This window comes from Myotis lucifugus, unplaced genomic scaffold, assembly GCF_000147115.1.
Source record: "Myotis lucifugus unplaced genomic scaffold, Myoluc2.0 scaffold_50, whole genome shotgun sequence".
In the NCBI taxonomy this organism is placed as follows: domain Eukaryota; kingdom Metazoa; phylum Chordata; class Mammalia; order Chiroptera; family Vespertilionidae; genus Myotis; species Myotis lucifugus.
In genome coordinates this window covers 2909172-2930129 of record NW_005871098.1, presented here as the reverse complement: position 1 = coordinate 2930129, position 20958 = coordinate 2909172, and the positions used below count along the sequence as shown (strand labels likewise).

The 20958-nt window shown below is 37.6% G+C and overlaps 1 pseudogene; it reads right to left on the bottom strand.

Annotated features, from left to right (window-relative positions):
* Nucleotides 1-601: 601 nt before the first annotated feature.
* On the bottom strand, nucleotides 602-12179 carry LOC102433036 (annotated as a pseudogene).
* Nucleotides 12180-20958: the final 8779 nt, after the last annotated feature.

The following is a 20958-nucleotide window of genomic DNA, read 5'->3' as shown; positions in this document are numbered from 1 at the left end:
GAGTCTAGAGAATTTGACCTCCTCTTCCTTCCAAAAACTTTGACACATATTCTAGGCCAGACCCAAGTTGCAAAGACAGACATGAGGTCACAGGGTACAGTCTCTGCTGGAAAAAGCTGCCACTTCACCAAGACTTCCTCCCTGGTATGCATAGTGCCTAAGAATTACTAGAGAAATTATGTTTTCAATTCAACTTCATCGCTGACAAATGCTTCAATAGCAGCTGCTAGTTACCGCCTGGAGTACCCCCACTCTCACCCCAGTTCAAGGTCACAGATCCTTCTAGTTCAGTGGTTCTCAACCTTCCTAATGCTGCGACCCTTTAATACAGTTCCTCATGTTGTGGTGACCCCCAACCAAGAAATTATTTTCCTTACTACTTCATAACTGTAATTTTGCTACTGTTATGAATCCTAATGTAAATATCTGATATGCAGGATGTATTTTCATTGTTACAAATTGAACATAATTAAAGCATAGTGATTAATCACAAAAACAATATGTAATTATGTATGTGTTTTCCGATGGTCTTAGGCGACCCCTGTGAAAGGGTCATTCGATCCCCAAAGGGGTCGCGACCCACAGGTTGAGAACCGCTGTTCTAGTTGATGGGCTCCTTGCCAGAGTTTTTCATAACCTCGTTGGTTTTAGAGAAATGTATGCATCCAAAGAACCCTCTGTATACCGACAATGGGGAGGGATGGGTTGTCTGCAGCACGTGGTGGTGCTTCCTATCAATGGCACTGCCCTTCTTCTGAGCATAAGAGCCTCAGAGCAAGAATGAGGTCACTTGAGTTCTGATTTAGCCAGGACGCAACCACATCAGTAAATTGCTCCCAACCTTCCTCCTTTGAGAATTGGCCTGATGTGTCCGGACAGTGAGGACAATGTTGAGTAGAACACCTTGCTTGGCCCACCCATATACATCTCCCTGACCAGGATGAACAAAACCATCAATGTCTGTAGACAGCTCTTTAAAAATGCTTTCAAAACTGGGCGGATGTGGAACAGGTCTTTGAACACTAAAGCAGAGCCCATGAACTTGATTTGGTCCATGATATGGATCCTGTCCCAGAATGACAACCTTCTCTTGTGTTGCACATTTGGATCCATGTGGAGACATGGTGTAGGGGTGGATAAACAGTGTAATGACTTCTTTCTTATGCAACAAATCCCATTAGCTTTATAAAATACCATTTTCTGGACTCTCCACCAAGGTGCTTCTTCCAAATGTCACCTAAACTCACTGGCAGGTTTTGAGCCGTGAGTGTACGCAGGGCTGAGGTCTTGTTCTTCTGGACTTGGACCAACTGCTCGGGGCTCAGTGGCAATGAGGGTGGTGTACCCGGCTCCTCCTGCTCCACCCAGGCCTTCTTGACAGGGCTGACATAAACGCGGCTCCCCGGCTGGTGTCCACCGGCAGTGTCAGACCCTCACTGCCCCCTCCTCACCCCAGCTGCCCGCCACTCTGATCGATGCGCCTTGCCCGCTCATAGCAATATCTTTACCAATACAGCTCCTAGGGCAATGGAGACTAAGCAGAAAATAAACAAATGGGACTACAGCAAAATAAAAAACTTCTGCACAGCAAAAGAAACCATCAACAAAACAACAAGAAAGCCCACTTCATGGGAGAACACATTTGCCAATGATATTTCTGATAAAGGGTTTAATCTCCAACATTTACAGGGAACTCATACAACTTAAGAAAAGGAAGAAAAACAACCCAATCAAAAAATGGGCAAGGGACCTAAATAGATACTTTCTGAAAGAGGACATACAGAAAGCCGAGAGACAAATGAAAAAATTCTCAGTCACTAATCATCTGAGAGATGCAAATAAAAATAGTAATGATATACCATCTCACACCTGTCAAAATGGCTATCATCAACAAAACAACAAATGACAATTACTGGAAAGGATGCGGATAAAAAGGAACCCTCTTGCACTGCTGGTGGGAATGCAGACTGGTGCAGCCACTGTGGAGAACAATATGGAGTTTCCCTAAAAAGTAAAAGATGGAACTGCAATTTGACCCTTTAATTCCACTTCTAGGAATATATCCCAAGAAAACAGAAACACCAATCAGAAAAGATATATGCACCCCTATCTTCATAGCAGCACAATTTACAATAGCTAAGATTTGGAAACAGCCTAAGTGCCCATCAGCAGATGAGTAGATTAAAAAACTGTGGTACATCTACACAATGGAATATTATGCTGTGGTAAGAAAGAAGAAACTTCTACCATTTGCAACAGCATGGATGGAACTGGAGAGCATTACGCTAAGAGAAATAAGCCAGTCAGAGAAAGATAAATATCACATGATCTCACTCTTATTTGGATTATAATAATCAACATAAACTGATGAACAAAAATAGATCTAGAGACAAGGGGCTGGCGTGGGGGTTTAGAGATCAACCAAAGGTCTTATATGCATGCATATTAGCATAACCCATGGACACCGAAATTGGGGCAGTGGGGGCTTGCCCTCATGGGTGGGAGTGGCTGTGGGGGTCAATCATGGAAAAAGGAGACATATGTAATACTTTAAACAATAAAAAATAAAAGATCATACACCATGATCAAGTGGAATTTATTCTGAGATGCAAGGTTTTTATATCTGCAAATCAATAAATGGGAAATACCACACAAACAGAATAGAGGATAAAAAATCACATGAGCATATTCATAGATGCAGAAAAAGCATTTGATGAAGTCCAGAGCCATTTCTGATAAAAAATTCTCAGCAGAATGGGAATAGAGGGAACATACCTCAAAATAATAAAAGCCATATATGACAAACTCACAGCCAACATCATCCTCAGTGTGCAATAACTAAAAGTATTTCCCTTAAGATTGGGAAAAAGTCAGGGATGTCTGCTTTCACCACTCTTTTTCAACATAGTATTGGAAGTTCTAGCCACAACAATCCGACAAGCTGAAGAAATTTAAAAACATGCAAATTGTATAGGAATAAGTAAAACTGTCATTATTTGCAGATGGCATGATACATTATATAGAGAACCCTAAAGAGTCAACAAAAACATTACTAGAACTGATAAATGAATTCAGCAAAGTATCAGAATACAAAATTAAATATCCAGAAATCAGTTACATTTTATACACCATTAATGAACTATCAGTAAGAGAAACTAAGAAAGCAATCCTATTTGCTATTCCAACAACAATAAAAATAAGGTAGCTAGGAATAATTTTAACCAAGGAGATAAAAGACCTGTACTCAGAAAACTATAGCACACTAAAGATGTGCTATAAAATTAAAGAAGATACAAATAAGTGGAAGCATATAATATATTCATGGATTAAAAGAATTAACATCATTAAAATGTCCATACTACCCAAAGCAATCTATTAAAATACCAATGGCATATTTCACAGATCTAAAACAAATATTCCAAAAATGTGTGTGGAACCAAAAAAAGACCCATGAATAGTTTCAGTAAACTTGAAAAAGACTAAAGTTGAGGTATCATAATACCTTATATCAAAATATATTACAAGGCTATTGTAATCTAAATAGCCTGGTAATGGCATAAGAACGGACTGAAGATCAATTAAACAGAACAGAGAGCCCAGAAATCAACCCATGCCTGTATGATAAATTAATACTTGACAAAGAAGGCAAGAGCATGCCATGGTAAAGATAGTCTCTTCAATAAATAGTGTTGGGAATATTGGACAGCAAAATAAAAATAAATTTTTAAAAAACTAGACCATCATATGAAACTTACACCATACACAAGAATAATCTCAAAATGGGTAAAAGACTGAAATGTCATGAAATCACAAAAATCATAGAAGAAAACAAAGGCAGTAAAATCTCAGCTATCTCTCCTAGCAATATTTTTGCTGATATATGTCCTGGGGCAAGGGAAACAAATGATAAAATAAACAAATTGGACTACATCAAACTCAAAAGCTTCTACACAGCAAAATAAACCATCAACAAAATGAAAAATGGACCCACTGGGAGAACATACTCACCATTGAGATATCTCATAGGGGTTAATTTCCAAAATATATAAAGAACTTATACAACTCAGCACCAGGAGCACAAAAATCCAATTAAAAAAATGAGCAGAGGACCTGAATAGACACTTCTTCAAAAGAGGACATATAGATGGCCAATGAACTATGAAAAAATGCTCAACATCACTAATCATCAGAGAGATGCAACTTAAAACCACTAGATAAACCACCTCACACCTGCCAGAATGGCTACTATCAATAAATCAATAAACTGCAATGTTGGTGAGGATGTGGAGAAAAGGGAAACCTAGGAATGCAGCTGGTGCTGCTGTGGAAAATAGTATGGAGTCTCCCAAAAATATTAAAAATGGGACTGCCTTTTGACCCAGTATTACCACTTCTGGAAATATATTCTAAGAATCCCAAAACACCAATCAGAAAGAATATATGCACCCTTTTATTCATAGCAGGGTTATTTACAATAGCTAAGATCTGGAAATAGCCCAAGTGCCATCAGTAGATGAATGAATTAAAAAAAAATACGGTACATTTACACAATGGAATATTACTGGGCTGTATAAAAGAAAGGAATCTTACCCTTTGCCACAGCACATATGGACCTGGAGACTATTATGCTAAGTGAAATAAGCTAGTCAGAGGAAGACAAATACCTTAGGATCTCATTCATATGAGAATCTCATTCTCATTCGTATGGAATCAAATGAACAAAATAAACTGATGAATAAAATAGAAATAGAGGCATGAATACATGGAACAGGCTGACAGCTGTCAGAAGGTAAGGGGTAGGTAGACTGGATGAAAGAAGATGAGGGGATTAGCCAAAGAACAAATATGTATAGCCCATAGACACAGACAACTGTGTGGTGATAGCCAGAGGAAAGGGGAGGCCAGGACTGGGTAGAGGTGGATAGAGGGGGTGTGGGATGGGGACATCTGTAATAGTGTCAACATTAAAAATAAAGTTAAAAAATAAGTAAATGTATAATTATCAATATTGTACTAATCTCAACATACGTGAAAAACTCAGGCTACTAAGAAGAAGGGGGGAAAGTCAAATTTTTAATATGCATCTACATTTGGCAGACACTAAATATTTTATACACAGTATTACTTTATTCATTACTCCAAAAATTAATGGAGAGGATGATTACCCTTTTACCCACCCCATTTCCCAGATGAATGTGAATAGGTTCAGAGAATTAAATCTTTTGCTAAAGATTATGCAGTTAGAAGAAAATGGTGCAGGAATTTTTATCTGGGTCCATATCTCACTAAAGTATATTATTTTCTATTACTCCACATTTCTTCTCCAAATGAAATATACACCTATAGAGAAAAAATATTTTTAATAATGATGAGAAATGAAAACAATATGCTGAGATGATAAGGTTATTTTTCATTATTTGTATTTTTTCTTAATGGTTAAGAATATACCTAGAGTTTATTATTGCATACTGTACATATTAATACCTTCATTTTTTATGTTTGTGTTTTTTTTGTTAAGTTATAGAGATAGAACATTACTTAAAGGTAGAACACAATAGATTTTAGCATGGCTTTGGGGTGGGGACATTAGATAAATGGTTCTTAAGTCATCTCTATAAAAAAAAATCCGTGTATGCCAAAAAATGAATTTTGGAAGCCAACACAATATAGCTTTTCAATAAAACCAATTGTCTCCCAGATTTACTCATGATCTTTTTCAAACTTTATTATTGTCCAGTTTTGCTTTCTTGTTGGATAGCATCACCATCTATCCAGTTGCCTCAGTCATCAATGAAACTTTCCACTCGCCCACCCATATCCTAATCATCATCATTTTCTCTTCATTTTACTCCTGAATCAATTCATTTCTCTCTTCACCATGGTGCCTTTACCTCTCCACTGAACTACAGTAAATAATCTAACTGATGTAACCCATCCACTCTTGAATTTGTTCTCTACTGTAGCCAAAATAATTTTTTAAATATTTTTATTTATTTCAGAGAGGAAGGGAGAGAGAGATAGCAACATCAATGATGAGAGAGTATCATTGATTGGCTGCCTCCTGCACGCCCCACACTGAGGATTGAGCCCGCAATTTGGGCATACGCCCTGACTGGGAACCAAACCCTGACCTCCTGGTTCATAGGTGAATGTTCAATCACTGAGCCATGCCGGCCAGGCCCAAAGTAATTTATAATGCTAATATTATCATGTCACCCATGTTTAAAATACCTTAATGGTTTCCCATTGATCTCAAAATAAAATCTTGGTCTACAAGGGCTTGAACAGCCCCCACTGCCAGCCTCATCTCCCACTTCCTTTTAGTGGTGCAGCCATATGGAATTTACTTCATGTTTCTTAATCATGGTATGCTCCCTCAGAAAGTCTTTGGCAGATGATGTTCCCTTGATTGAATGTATGCTTTTCTACCTTACTCCTTTTGTTAGCTTAACATTTATTCATTCTTTATTTCTCATTCTATCAGAAAGTCTTTCTTAACCACATCAGGCATTCTTATTTTTTACTCTTACAGAGTAATATATTATTTATTTTGGCACTTAAATTAATAATTTTATATTTATTCATGAAGTAATTTAATTAGTATGTAACTCTCCCAGAAAACTACAGTATCCACAAAGATAAGGATCTTGTCTGTTTTTGCTCATGTTATTATATATCCAGAACCTAGCACAGGACCTGACAAATGTCAGATATCTAATGAATACTTCTTATTAGTGGTTAAATGAATAAAGGATGGTAGTGATGGTGACCATAACCATAGCAGAACATGAAATCCCTTTGATCTCAGCATCTCTGGGTTTAAACATATAAGGTAAAGACAAATTCTCCATCAAAATTGTAAGTCAGTAAAATTTGCCTTTCCATCCACTTGTTACCCTTTCTGGACCTTTCTTCCTCCCCAGTTGTGTCCTTCACCATCCACATGCCCAGTGCCTTCTTTTATTTTTAACCAATTACATGATTTTTTATTTAGTTAGTTTACAAATATGGTAAGCTTGTGCTACACTCAAGACACCCTGCTAGATACTAGGAAATAAATAAATGTATAATGGTAACTCCCACAAGAGGTAAAGATAACATACTAATTGATGGCAACTATTACAAACCTACAATGTTCCAATCACCATTTTTTAAGATATACACAAAAGGCTGAGACAAGAAGTATAGCACTTACTAGAGTGAGCAGGGACTTCAAGACCAAATCCTCAGCAGCCAGCCTATCTTGTCCTTCTTACTTCTCCCATTTTCTACTAATAACTTCATTTGGGGGTTCCCAAATACAGAAAAAGAAGCAATAAAACAGAAATGTTTTAGAAGCCATTTTTTAGTTCAGGCTCCCTTGCTAGCACATCTGCCTGGAAGGATAACAGAGGAGAATCAATCAGAAGGCACACTTAAGGTTTAAGTTGGCTGTAGCTCTCCAAATTGTGTGTTTGTTTGTTGTTGTTGTTTTTTTCTCAGAACTTTAGATTCTCATGCAATCTGTTAATCTCCTAACTTGAATCAAAACTGTGGTGTAAGAATGAAGCAAGCATGGGAATAACTCAAAGTTAGAAGTCCTCTGTGTCTCAGTTCATCAATCCAGTGGCTGAATTGTGCCTTTGCAGGGTCTTTATCATCAACCTAAACCATGACGGAGAAGCAGCAGTAAAACCATGGTTACAAGGAAGAAGAGCCTCCCTTTAGTACCATAGGTTATCTCCAATGGCTACTGCAGCTCTGAAAGTGGGCCATTTATTGTCCAATACAGATAATAAAACTGTCACAAATCATCCGACAAACTGTTGAGAGATAATTCTAACTTTGTTCTCTCTGTCTTGACATCCTAAATTCTTTCCATTATACTGTGTGATATTATAAAAACAAGCAATAAGGAATGTTGTGTCGTAAATCAGTGAGAGAGATACAAGAGACCTTAATGAGCTAATTAATTAGGAGTCGTTTATTGTGTGCAGCCCAGAGGGAGGTGGTCTTCCAAATCTCTGAGCGAAGTCACACAGGAAGTTTTCCATTTTATACCTTTTGAGCTTCTTTGTAGATTTTATAAAGAACTCTGTGTGAGTTATTGTTACAGACAGTTTGTAATCTTGAATACATAAAGAACAAACATTTGCATAAGAATATGGGAATTATTATCAGTATTAGTCCATTACGTTAGATGGCTAGCTTGCAAGGTCAGACAGTTAAGTTTTTATCTTTTTCTATTATTCAAACTAAAACAGTTATTATACAGAATAAGAGAATGTCTAAAAATGACAGTTTACAGAACAAGGGACTATCTAACAATAGCAGAGAATTTCAAACAGCAGTTTTATAGAAGATGGAGGTTACTATGCTTCAGGAACATTTAAAATTTACAAATCCCGGCTATCAATTTTTGAGGGAAAAGAAGAGCTCTTCTGACAAGAGGCCATCATGAAGCACCATAGAATGTTCTTGAGTAGAGAGTGACAGAAACAAACTTTTTAACTGAATTAATTGCTATATGTGGGGGAGAGGTACTGTAAAGTTATGCTGGAACTTAAATGTCAAGACTCTGGAAGCTGGGATTAGGGTCATCATTGGAGCCCTATGCTTTCTCTCCTTCAATTCAGGTAGAATTGAGCTAATTAATCTATGTAGGAACACCTTGATAAAGACTTGTCATTAAAATTTGCCATTACAATAGCTCATTTGCTGGGCTAGTTGTACTCTGACTCTTGGATATTGTAACTTATTTCTGGCTTTCATTAACTCCCTACTTGTATGAAGGTCAATAAACTTTCCCATGAGATGTTGAAAATTAAGTATAACAGTAAATTAGGAGCAAAGGTCAGAGATTTCAATCTTCAGCTACCAGGTAATTAATGTAAATGTATGAAACTTACAGAGACAACTAGAAGAAAGTGAAAGGGAATTTGACAAACTAGATCATACATATACAAGGCATTCAAATTCAAACTTTTGATAAATATAGTCAACTTTTTCTTTTAAAAAATGTATCTTCATTGTTAAGAGTATTACAGATGCCCCCTCTTTTGTCCCCACATTGCCCCCTCTGCCTGGTTCCCACCCAGCCCCAGTCCTTCACCATTCTATTTTCTGTCTCTATGGGCAATGCATGTATGCATATAAGTTCTTTGGTGAATCTCTTCCCATTCCCTCCCAACCCCCTTCCCTCTGAGATCCATCATCTGTTCCACGTTTCCATGCCTCTGGAACTATTCTGTTCATGTTTATTTTGTTCATTAGATTCCACATATAAATGAGATCATGTGATATTTTTTATTCTTTGACTGGCTTATTTCACTCAGCACGATAATCTCCAGGACCCTCCATGCTGTCTCAAAGGGTAAAACATCCTTCTTTTTCATTGCTGCATAATATTCCATGGTATAAATGTACCACAGTTTGTTTTGTTTTTTTATCCATTAATCTACTGATGGGCACTTGAGCTGTTTCCAGATCTTAGCTATTGTAAATAATGCTGTTATGAACATAGGAGTGCATATATTTTTTTGAATTAATGTTTCAGAATTCTTAGGTTATAGTCCTAGAAGTGGGGTCACTGGGTCAAATGGCAGTTCCATATTTAATATTTTGAAGAAACTCCACACTTATCCATAGTGGCTGTACCAGTCTACATTCCCACCAGGAGTGTTCTAGGGCTCCTTTTCCACCAAATCCTCGCCAGCACTTGTTCGTTGACTTATTGATGATATCCATACAAGCAGGTGTAAGGCAATACCTCATTGTCATTTTAATTTACATCTTTCTGATGATTAAGTGTACTATCCAATGATTTTTAGTCAATTTACAGAGATGTACAACCATCATTGCAATCCAATATTCATAGAAACATGATTCATGATAGCCAGAAGAGTGGAAGCAAGTCAAATGATGATCAACAAGCAAATGGAGAAATAAGCAAACAAACAAAACCTGGTCTTTTTAATGAGATCACTGTCAGCTTCATCAAATTTTAAATTTTAAATATAATGGGTATTATTTGTTTATTTGTTCTTGGGTTTCAAAAAAATTGTTTAAACAGAAATTCTCCAAATTCAGAGTGAAAAGTTTGTGCTTTAAGGAAAGGATGAGTCTGCAATGTTGAATGTCACTGAAAACTAGAAGAAGATAATTTGACCATCTACATTTCACTAGTTTTGTTTACATAATGTATGTATTATTGTTTTATATAAATAAAGTGGTTTGTTCTTTCAATGAATATCAATCCAATTACCCAGAATAAAACTCCAGAAAATTGGTTTCCTCTAGAGCCATGTCATAATGGTTTCAAAAATATAAGACCCAGGTATGTGGCCATCCAATTATTTATAGGCAGAATACTATTTATACTTTGAAAATTTAAATGATTTATAGTTAGCAAAGAAAGATGTGGCAATAAATTGTAGTACTAGAAATTATTTTATGTGTCTTATAGGATCAAATTCTGAAAAATTACTGTAATTTGAGTTCTTCTAGCTCCACTCTGGGAAAATCCTTTTCACCAAAATCTGACCAAATTTGGGCTAAGAAGATTTCATTGGATGCAATCTGGGTCTTTCCATGAGAAAGAAACAAAAATTACAAAGACTGTAATTGTTATATATTCCACACCACTTCTCCCACATCCAAAAATATATGTCAGATAGCTTACCTTAAAGTAAAAAAAGCCACTGGGAAAGACCTCTACCTCAACATGGAATGGCTTATGTCTCTACTATCTACTGAACTGAAAACCATATAAATCAAAAACTGAATTTAATGTTATTTATAATCTTCACTAAAGGCCTGGTGCATGAAATTCATGCACTGGGGCGGGGGGGGGGGGGTCCCTCAGCCCAGTCTGCACTCTCTCCAATCTGGGACTCCTTGGGGGATGTCTGACAGGGATTGGGCCTAAACCGGCAGTCAGACATCCCTCTCACAATCCAGGACTGCTGGCTCCCAACCGCTTGTCTGCCTGCCTGCCTGATTGCCCCTAACCATTTCTGCCTGTCAGCCGATCACCCCCTAAACACTCCTCTGCCAGCTTGATTGACGCCTAACTCCTCCCCTGCCAGCCCGGTCGCCCCCAACTGCCCTCCCCTGCCAGCCCGGTCGCCCCCAACTGCCCTCCCCTGCTAGCCTGATTGCCCTCAAATGCTCTACCTTGCCAGCCATCTTGTGGCTATGGGAGCTGCCATCTTTGAGGGCGTGGCAGTCAATTAGCATATTCCCTTCTTATTGGCTGTGGGCACCACCATCTTTGCAATGGTGTGAGGGTCAATTAGCATATTCCCTCTTTATTACATAGGATTGTTAATTTTAAATCTTCTCAAAACTCTTCTGTTTGTATGTCATGTGGCATTTTGTTGTGTTTGTCAAGACTAACCAAAAGTAAGTCTACTCTAGTCAGAGAATTTTGTTATTCTATACCATTTTAAATCATGGTATTTGGTTTACCTCTCTAAGAAATCTTTCTGAATAAATATATTTATTAAATTTATTGGGTGACATTGGTTAATAGGATCATATAGGTTTCAAGTGTGCATTTTTATGATACAAGATCTGAACTGTCTGACAATCACCTAAAGTCAAATCATCTTCCATCACCATATATTAGGCCTCCTTCACCCCTCTTCCCCATCACCCCCTACCCTTTGAAAATCACCACAATGCTGTCTGTGTCCACGATTTTTAATTTTGTATCCCACATATGAGTAAATCATATGGTTCTTAGCTTTTTCTGACTTATTTCACTTAGCATAATGTTCTCAAAGTCCATCCATGTTGTTGCAAATGGTGCTATTTCATTCTTTCTTATGGCTGAGTAGTATTCCATTGTGTATATGTACCACATCTTCTTTATCCAGCTCTCTATCAAAGGACACTTTGGTTGTCACCATGTCTTGGCCACTATGAATAATGCTGCAATGAACATAGGGGTGCATATATCTTTGTGAATACATGTTTTTGGGTTTGGGGGGTATATACCCAGGAGAGTAATTGCTGGGCCACATGGTAACTCTATTCTTAATTTTTGGAGGAGCCTCATACTGCTTCCCATAGTGGTTGAACCAGTCTACATTCCTACCAGCAGTGAAGGAGAGTTTCTTCTCTCCACAAGCTCTCCAGCACTTATTACTTGTCTTGCTGATAATAGCCAGTCTAACAGGTGTAAGATGGTATCTCATTGCAGTTTTGATTAGCATTTCCTAAATTGCTAGTAAGGTTGGACATCTTTTCATATATCTGTTGGCTGTTCGCATGTCTTATTTTTTAAAAAATTTTTTTTATTGATTTTATTGATTTCAGAGAGTAAGGGAGAGGAAGAGATAGAAAAATCAATGATGAGAGAGAATCATTAACTGGCTGCCTCCTGCACAACCCCATAAGGGGGATCAAGCCCACAACCCAGGAATGTGCCCTGACTGAGAATTGAACAGTGACTTCCTGGTTCATAGGTCAGTGCTCAACCACTGAGCCACACCAGCCAGGCTGCATGTCTTCTTGGGAGAAATGTCCGTTCAGGTCCTCTGCTCATTTTTTAATTGGGTTGTTTGGTGTTGAGTTTTATGGGTTCTTTATATAGTTTGAATATTAAACCTTTGTCTGAGCTATTGTTTGCAAATAACTTCTCCCATTCAGTCAACTGCCTCTTTGTTTTGTTGTCAGTTTCTTTTCTGTGAAGAAGCTTTTTAGCCTAATATAGTCCCATTCATTTATTTTTGCCTTTATTTTCCTTGCTTTTAGGGTCAAATACATATAATGTTCTCCATGACTAAAGTCCATATGTTTAGTACCTATGTTTTCTTCTATGTAATTTATTATTTCAGATCTTATCTTTAGGTCTTTGATTCATTTTGAATTAATTTTTGTACATGGAGGCAAAAATGTCATTCTTTTGTATGTGGTTTTTCCAATTTTCCCAGCACCATTTATTGAAAAGGCTTTCTTTTCTCCATTGTGTGTTTCTGGATCCTTTGTTGAAAATATCTGCCCATCTACATGTGGTTATATATCTGCCCTCTCAATTCTGTTCCACAGATCTGTGTGTCTGTTTTTCTGCCAATGCTTTGTTGTTTTGCTTATTGTAGCTCTGTAGTATAATTTGAAGTCAGGTAGTCATTCTTTTTTCTCAGAATTGTTTTGGTTATTCGGGTTCTTTTGTGGTTCCATACAAATCTGATGAATTTTTGTGTTCTATTTCCTTAAAAAATAACATTAAGACTTTGATGGAGATTGCATTTGATCTGATATGTATATTGCTTTGGGTAATATGGCCAGTTTAACTCTGTTGATTCTTCCAATCAGTGAACATGGAATACTTTTTCATGTTGTGTCTTTTTCAATCTCTTTTAATAATGCTTTTTAGTTTTCAGTATATAGGTTTTTCACATCTTTTGTTAAGTTGATTCCTAGGTATTTTATTCTTTTGGTTGCAATTGCAAAAGGAATTTTTTTCATTTCTTCTTCTGTTGTTTTGTTGTTAGTATACAGGAATTTTTATACATTGATTTTCTATCCTGCAAACTTACTGTATTTGTTTATTGTTACTAGTAGCTTGTTGGTGGAATCTTTAGGGTTTTCTATGTACAGAATCATGTCATCTGCAAAAAAAACCCAACACTTTTACTTCTTCCTCCCTGATTTGGATGCCTTTTATTTCTTTCTCTTGCCTTATAGCTCTGACTAGAACTTCCAGAACTATGTTGAATAAAAGTGCTGAGAATGAGCATCCTTGTCTTATTCCTAATTTTAGAGGAAAAGCCTTCAATTTTTCACTATTGAGTATGACATTGAGTAAGGGTTTGTAATATATGACCTTTGTTGTGTTGATATACTTTCCTTTTATGCCTATTTTATTAAGTGTTTTAATCATAAAAGGATGTTGTATCTTCTCAAAAATATTTTGTGGTGGAGAATCAATTACTATTTTTTAAAAAATGGTTCTGCCCCTACCAAATGTCAATGAGTGCTTTTCATGAAAAGTTATTAAAGCTGTATTTCATCTCTATTTTGCTAGTATACCAGTATATCCATCTCCATAGGGGTTACCAAAAGCAATATTATTAACATTTTGGATATATATAAAAAGCATATGTGGCTCCTTTCAAAATGTAATGCCTGGTAGCTAATCCATTCTCCTTGTAATTTATATCAAGAGTTCCAAACAAATTTATTACACCTCATCAATCAATTCTGGAAACTATGTAATGTAGTCAATATCAATCCCAGTCACTCCCCAGTCCATAAATTTATAAAAGTCATAGAGTAAAAATACCAATAAGACTCCTGGAAATCCCACCATCCTTGTATCATCCATTTGTAGAGAAGTTTATAGATATGCCAAGACTGGAGGCTGCAGGCACAGTTTCCCTTAACTTTCTGTCAATAGCTGATTACATATCCTACATAGATGCATGTTACAATCAACACCCGTGCCCTCCTCTCCTCCCTGAGGAAGACTCCAGGACATAAATTTTCACATTTCTTCATCTGGCTATTCACCTGTATCCTTTATCATGTCCCTTAATAAATAAATGTGTGTCCCTGAGTTTTGTAAGCTACTCTAACAAGTAATTGAACCCAAGAAAAGGGTCTTTGGAACCACTCACCTATTCCTGGTTGGTCAGAAGCACAAATGATAATAAGGGCTTGTGACTGGAGTCTGAAATTGGAGGCGGGTAAGTTTTGTGGGACTAGAACCCTTAATCTGTGGGACATGAGGCTCTCTCTGGGTAGATAGTGTGAGAAATTAGTTAAATTGTAGGACACCCAGCTTATTTCACATAATTACTTGTTGTGGTTGGGCGCAGGGGGAACTCACACACTTGGTGACCAGAAGTGTCAGTAGTGAAGTATGCTGTGTGAGTATGGTAGTGGTGTGAAAGCAAGAGAGATAGAGATACAAGGAAGAAAGATACAGAAGGTGGAAAACTGAGTTTTTTTTCATTTTACGTGGTATTTGCCAAACTAATACCTTATTTTGGAAGCAAGCAGTGGGAGAACATTTTACCTTTAAACCTTTGAATGATACAGTTACAAAATGCTGTAATATTATAAAAAATCTTGCAAAGTAAAGTTCTCTTAAATGAGCCCAATAAATGATAAGAAAAAAACAAAAACAAACTTTGGTGTGAAAAAAAAAGTGTTGCTGGAAAGGTCTCTTGAATGCAATTTCAGTCTCTATGTTCCTAGTGTATTCTGCTGATACTAATAGACCCATTTTAATTTTGGTGCAATGTTAGGTAATATAACAGACTCTCTGTTACATTATTCCCTTGTGCTCATGCCTTACCTCAGCTTCAAAGTAAAGCATGTTTCTTCTTTTGAGAATAGTAACCCAGAAATTTTTTCCTAAATCATTTTTAAAAAATATTTTGGTAAACTTCAAAAATTTACATTGAAAAGTATACAATAACATAGACACAGTATTTTGACCTTGACATCTTATAACCTGTGGATATTGTGTATACAGACTCCACAGTATTTCTGGGGATGCATATTTTCACTAGTAGCCTGGTGCATGAAATTCGTGCAAATTAAAAGGGAATTAATTAGCAGAAATATTTTAATATTGCTATTTGCCCTTTCTCTATAATAGAAGTGTGAAAGATGAAAGGAAATTAGTCAAATGTATATGAAAATAATATATAAATTTATTAATAAATAAACAGTAACAAAAAGATATAACAACAACAGAGGCATGATATAAAAATGACAAAAACATAATATGAAAACAACAAAAACATGATATAAAAACAACAAAAACATGATATAAAAACAACAGTGATGCAAACAATGACTGATAGAGTGATTAAACTTAGTCTAATATTTCCCTGTACACCACATTAAGAGTAAAAACACTTTCAGAGTGCTTGACTAATTTCCCTTGTGCTAAAGTATTTAGAACTTTAACTTTAACGTCACATGCTCTTTGAACTCGAGAGAAAGCAACATATAACTGACCATGTGTGAAAACGGGTTCAGGTAGGAATATGACTACTCTGTCTAGAGTTTGTCCTTGTGATTTATTAATAGTCATAAAAAATGCTGGCATCACGGGAAACTGTCATTGAATCAATTTAAATGGGATGCCAGTGTCAGATGGGGACAAATCAATTCTTGGAATCAGAACAACCTCTCCCTCTGCAGATCCTGTTAATACTTCAGCTTCGATAATTAGGTCATAATCTTTTGATAATAAATCTAGTAGCATTACAAAGACCCCATTTACGATTAAAATTTCTCAATAGCATGATGATTGCACCCACCTTCAATTTTATTTTATGACACAGCATTCACAAAGGAGTAATACTACTAAAAAATTCAAGAGGAAATTTTTTTTTTCAGCATCATCTGTAGAATCGTCACTCAAATATGTGTGAAAATCTCCATCGAGTATATCCAAAATTTCTTCATTTAATTTTTGAACGTGCTCATTTTTTTGGACAAAGAATTGCACATTTAGATATATTTTTAATATTATCTATAGATATACTATTTCCAAATGTAGCTTCAATAATAGATTCATTACAAATCATTTTATAGGGGATTTCAATAATATCCATTCCTAAGTAAATTTGCAGCAATTCCTGTAGATGCTGTGGGTAAAACAGTACTATCACAACCTCTAATATAATAAAAACTGCTATCAAGTTTGCCATCTCCAAGTTTTACTAACCATTCACTATAAGCAGAATCCTCTGATCTCATATTTGTTGTAAGAGACAACTTTCTGAAATATCCCCAAACATTGCAGTACTTTAAACTAGGTTGTACTATGGCCTATTGAATAGTATGCAGTACAATACTGAGACATTGTTGAAAATCCCCTCCAAGAAGGAGAACTTTCCCACCAAATACAACATTCAAATTTTTCTTAGTAATCTGTCTATGGCATTTATAGCATGACTGGATGCCATGGTGCATTCATCAATAATGAGAAGTTGGCCTTTTTAATAGTTTTAGCAACTTCACAGTTTATATCGAGTCTAGAAATGGAAGTTTCTTTTAGTGGAATGGGTAATTTATATTGGGAATGAAAGGTGCTTCCACTGAGAAGTAAATTTGCAGCAATTCCTGTAGATGCTGTGCGTAAAACAGTACTACCACCTCTAATATAATGGATTAAAACTTTATAAAGATATGCCTCCATGCTACGAGGGCCGGTTCCTGCCTCAAACCTTACCCTCCCAGGAAACAGCTCGGGAGGGTGCAGCTGTGGCTAAGAGGACCCAGGACTCAGAGCGTCCACTTTCTGAGGGTGGGTTCCTGCCTGAAACCTCGTTGCCCTCACAGAAAACAGGTTGGGGAGGGTGCAGCTGTTTCCAAGACAACCCCTGCAGGACTGACTTCCTTCCAGTTGGTGGAGCCTCGGTTGTGATGTTACACCCAGGGTATTTATTTATTTATTTATTTAAAATTGAATCTTTATTGTTCAGATTATTACAGTTGTTCCTCTTTTTCTCTCCATAGCTCCCCTCCACCCGGTTCTCACCCCACCCTCTGCCCTTACCACCCCCCCCCCCACTGTCCTCATCCATAGGTGTACGATTTTTGTCCAGTCTCTTCCCGCACAACCCACACTCCTTTCCCCCCGAGAATAGTCAGTCCACTCTCTTTCTATGCCCCTGATTCTATTATATACACCAGTTTATTCTGTTCATCAGATTATTTATTCACTTGATTTTTAGATTCACGTGTTGATAGATGTGTATTTGTTGTTCATAAATTGTATCTTTACATTTTTGTTCTTCTTCCTCTTCTTAAAGTATACCTTTCAGCATTTCATAATACTGGTTTGGTGGTGATGAACTCCTTTAGCTTTTTCTTATCTGTGAAGCTCTTTATTTGACCTTCAATTCTGAATGATAACTTTGCTGGATAAAGTAATCTTGGTTGTAGGTTCTTGGTATTCATCACTTTGAATATTTCTTGCCACGCCCTTCTGGCCTGCATAGTTTCTGATGAGAAATCAGCTGACAGTCGTGTGGGTACTCCCTTGTAGGTAACTGACTTTTTTCTCTTGCTGCTTTTAAGATTCTCTTTTTGTCTTTTGCTCTTGGCATTTTAATTATGATGTGTCTTGGTGTGGTCCTCTTTGGATTCCTTTTGTTTGGGGTTCTCTGTGCTTCCTGGACTTGTGAGTCTATTTCTTTCACCAGGTAGGGGAAGTTTTCTGTCATTAATTCTTCAAATAGGTTTTCAATATCTTGCTCTCTCTCTTCTTCTGGCACCCCCATAATTCAGATGTTGGTACGTTTGAAGTTGTCCCAGAGGCTCCTTACACTATCTTCATATTTTTGGATTCTTTTTTCATTTTGCTTTTCCAGTTGGGTGTTTTTTGCTTCTTCATATTTCAAATCTTTGACTTGATTCTTGCGATCCTCTAGTCTGCTGTTGGAACTCTGTGTAATATTCTTTACTTCAGTCAGTGTATGCTTAATTTCTAGTTGGTCGTTTTTCATATCCTTGAGGGTTTCACCGGATTTCTTGAGTGTCTCACTAAATTTATCTGCGGTTTCTAAAAAATTCTTGAAAAACCTTAAAAGTGTGGTTTTGAACTCCATATCCAGTAGTTTCCTTTCCTCAATTTCTGTCATTTGTGACCTGTTTCTTTGTCTCCGCATTTTTTATGCTTCCCTATGTTGGTAGAGTGGCTTTGTGTGCTAGGTGTCCTATAGGGCCCAGTGGCTCAGCTTCCCCAATTACCTGAGGTTGACACTCTTGGTGCACCCCTTTGTGGGCTTTGTGCACAGCCTTGTTGTAGTTAAGCCTTGATTGTTGTAGGTATCACTGGGAGGAATTGACCTCCAGGCCAATTGGCTGTGAGAATCAGCTGTGTCTGCAGTGGGAGAACTTCTGTGCTGGAGACACCCTTCTGGGGCAAGACTTGCTTCAGTGGGGCTTTGGTTCTCACTGAGTCTGCCCCCTGAGTGTGTACATTATGGATCTGAGGAGTTTTAATCTGGATGGTCCCACTCTGACCACTGGGTACACTGGCTCTTGGATCTCTAAGGAGGTGCTAATTTAGCCTCTGTCTGAGGCTACCCAGCAGGAGCTACGGAGAGATCTGCAGATTCCTCTTCTTTGTTTGGGGTTTGGAGGTGCCCAGATGAGGCCCAGCTGTGAAGCAATGCAAGCTGCTGTGGGGCCTTGGGCCTTCTTTTGGAAGTTCTGGGTCTCTCTGACCCAGCTGCAGTTTGTTAGGTAATTTTCAGATTGCAAAGGGCCAGGCCTTTTATACGCAAAAGCCTCTGCACACAGCTTGGGTGGGGCGGGGTCTCAGGGAATCAACAGGGTGGAGCAAACAGCTATGGCTGATTCTCAGTCCTACCCTAAGAGGCCCTGCGTCTCAGTGTCCTGGTAATTGCTGCAAGCACCTCTGAGAGAAAGCCGCCCTCGAGTTCCGACTGATGCCAGACTGTCCACTTTCTCCCCGTATGAGTCTGGGTCCCCAGAGACTCGCCCAGAACTGGAGTTCAGAGCAGTTGGGAGCTTGAGACTCCCTCCCGATTGAAAAAGACAACCGTGTCCTCAGTTGCCAGCTGTTTCCATGTGCACCTCCGTACCTCTGCACTTTACTTTTGCACCTCCTCTGAGTCTCAGTGTGCTTTTCTCCTTCCTTCTAGTTGTAGAATTTCCACTCAGCCAGCCTTCCTGTGGTTCTGGATGATGTCTGTTTTGTCTTTTAGTTGTATTTTTGAAGTGGTTGTGCAAGGCAGCAATTTCCAGTGTTTATCTATGCCGCCATCTTGGTTTCTTCCTCACACCCAGGGTTTTTATATAAATAGATGTTTTTGTAATTTTATACCACTTTCTCTCTTTATACTAAAACTGATTTTTCATAAGATTATATTGTCCTTCCTGTGTGGGAATAACTTTGATTCCCTATCATTCAGACCGTTCCTTAAGTTTCATTTCTCATAGCAGTGTTAGGTTTTCTGAGTGACACTGTACCCAGAAACAAGCATGCCTGTTATCAACTCATAGAAATCTTTATTAAGCATTGTGTATGCATTGTGTATGGAACCAAAAAAAAACCAAATAGGCACAGCAATCTTGAGAAAGAAGAACAAAATTGGAGGGTTCATAAAACCATATATCAAGTTATACTACCAAGCAACTGTAATAAAAACAGCCTGGTACTGGCAAAACAACAGACAGTCTCTTCAACAGATGGCGCTGAGAAAACTAGACAGACACATATGCAAAGAGATGAAACTAGACCACCAACTTACACCATACACAAAAATAAACACAAATGGATAAAAACTTTAAATATAAGTCATCTTATATAATAAAAGGGTAATATGCAAATTGACCCTAACGGCAGAATGACCACTGGACCAGTCACTATGAGGTGCACTGACCACTTCTCGGTCCCTTCGCCTAGGCATTAGGCACCCAATGGTGAACAGGGAACTGGGGGTGGGTGGAAGCAGGGAGAGGGGCCGGCTGTGGGCAGCTGCGGAATATGGCCCTGATCACAGGCCAGGCCTAGGGACCGTACCTGCACATGAATTTGGTGCACCAAGCCTCTAGTGAAACCATAAAAATCCTCCCCAAGTCACCATAGTCATCAAAATCTTAGACATCCCTCTTAGCAATATGTTTACTGATACATTTCCTAGGAAAAAGGAAGCTAAGGAGAAAATAAACAAATGGGACTACATCAAAATAAAAATCTTCTGCTCAGCAAAAGAAACCATCAACAAAACAATAAGAAAGCCCAATTTATGGGAGAATATATTTGCCAATGTTATCTCCAATAAGGGTTTAATCTCCAAAATTTATAGGGAACTCATACAACTTAACAAAAGGAAGATAAATAATGCAATCAAAATATGGGCAAAGGAACTAAATAGACACTTTCTAAAGAGGACATTCATAAGGCCAACAGACATATGAAAAGAAACTCAAAGTCACCAGTCATCTGAGAGATGCAAATCAAAACAACAATGAGAC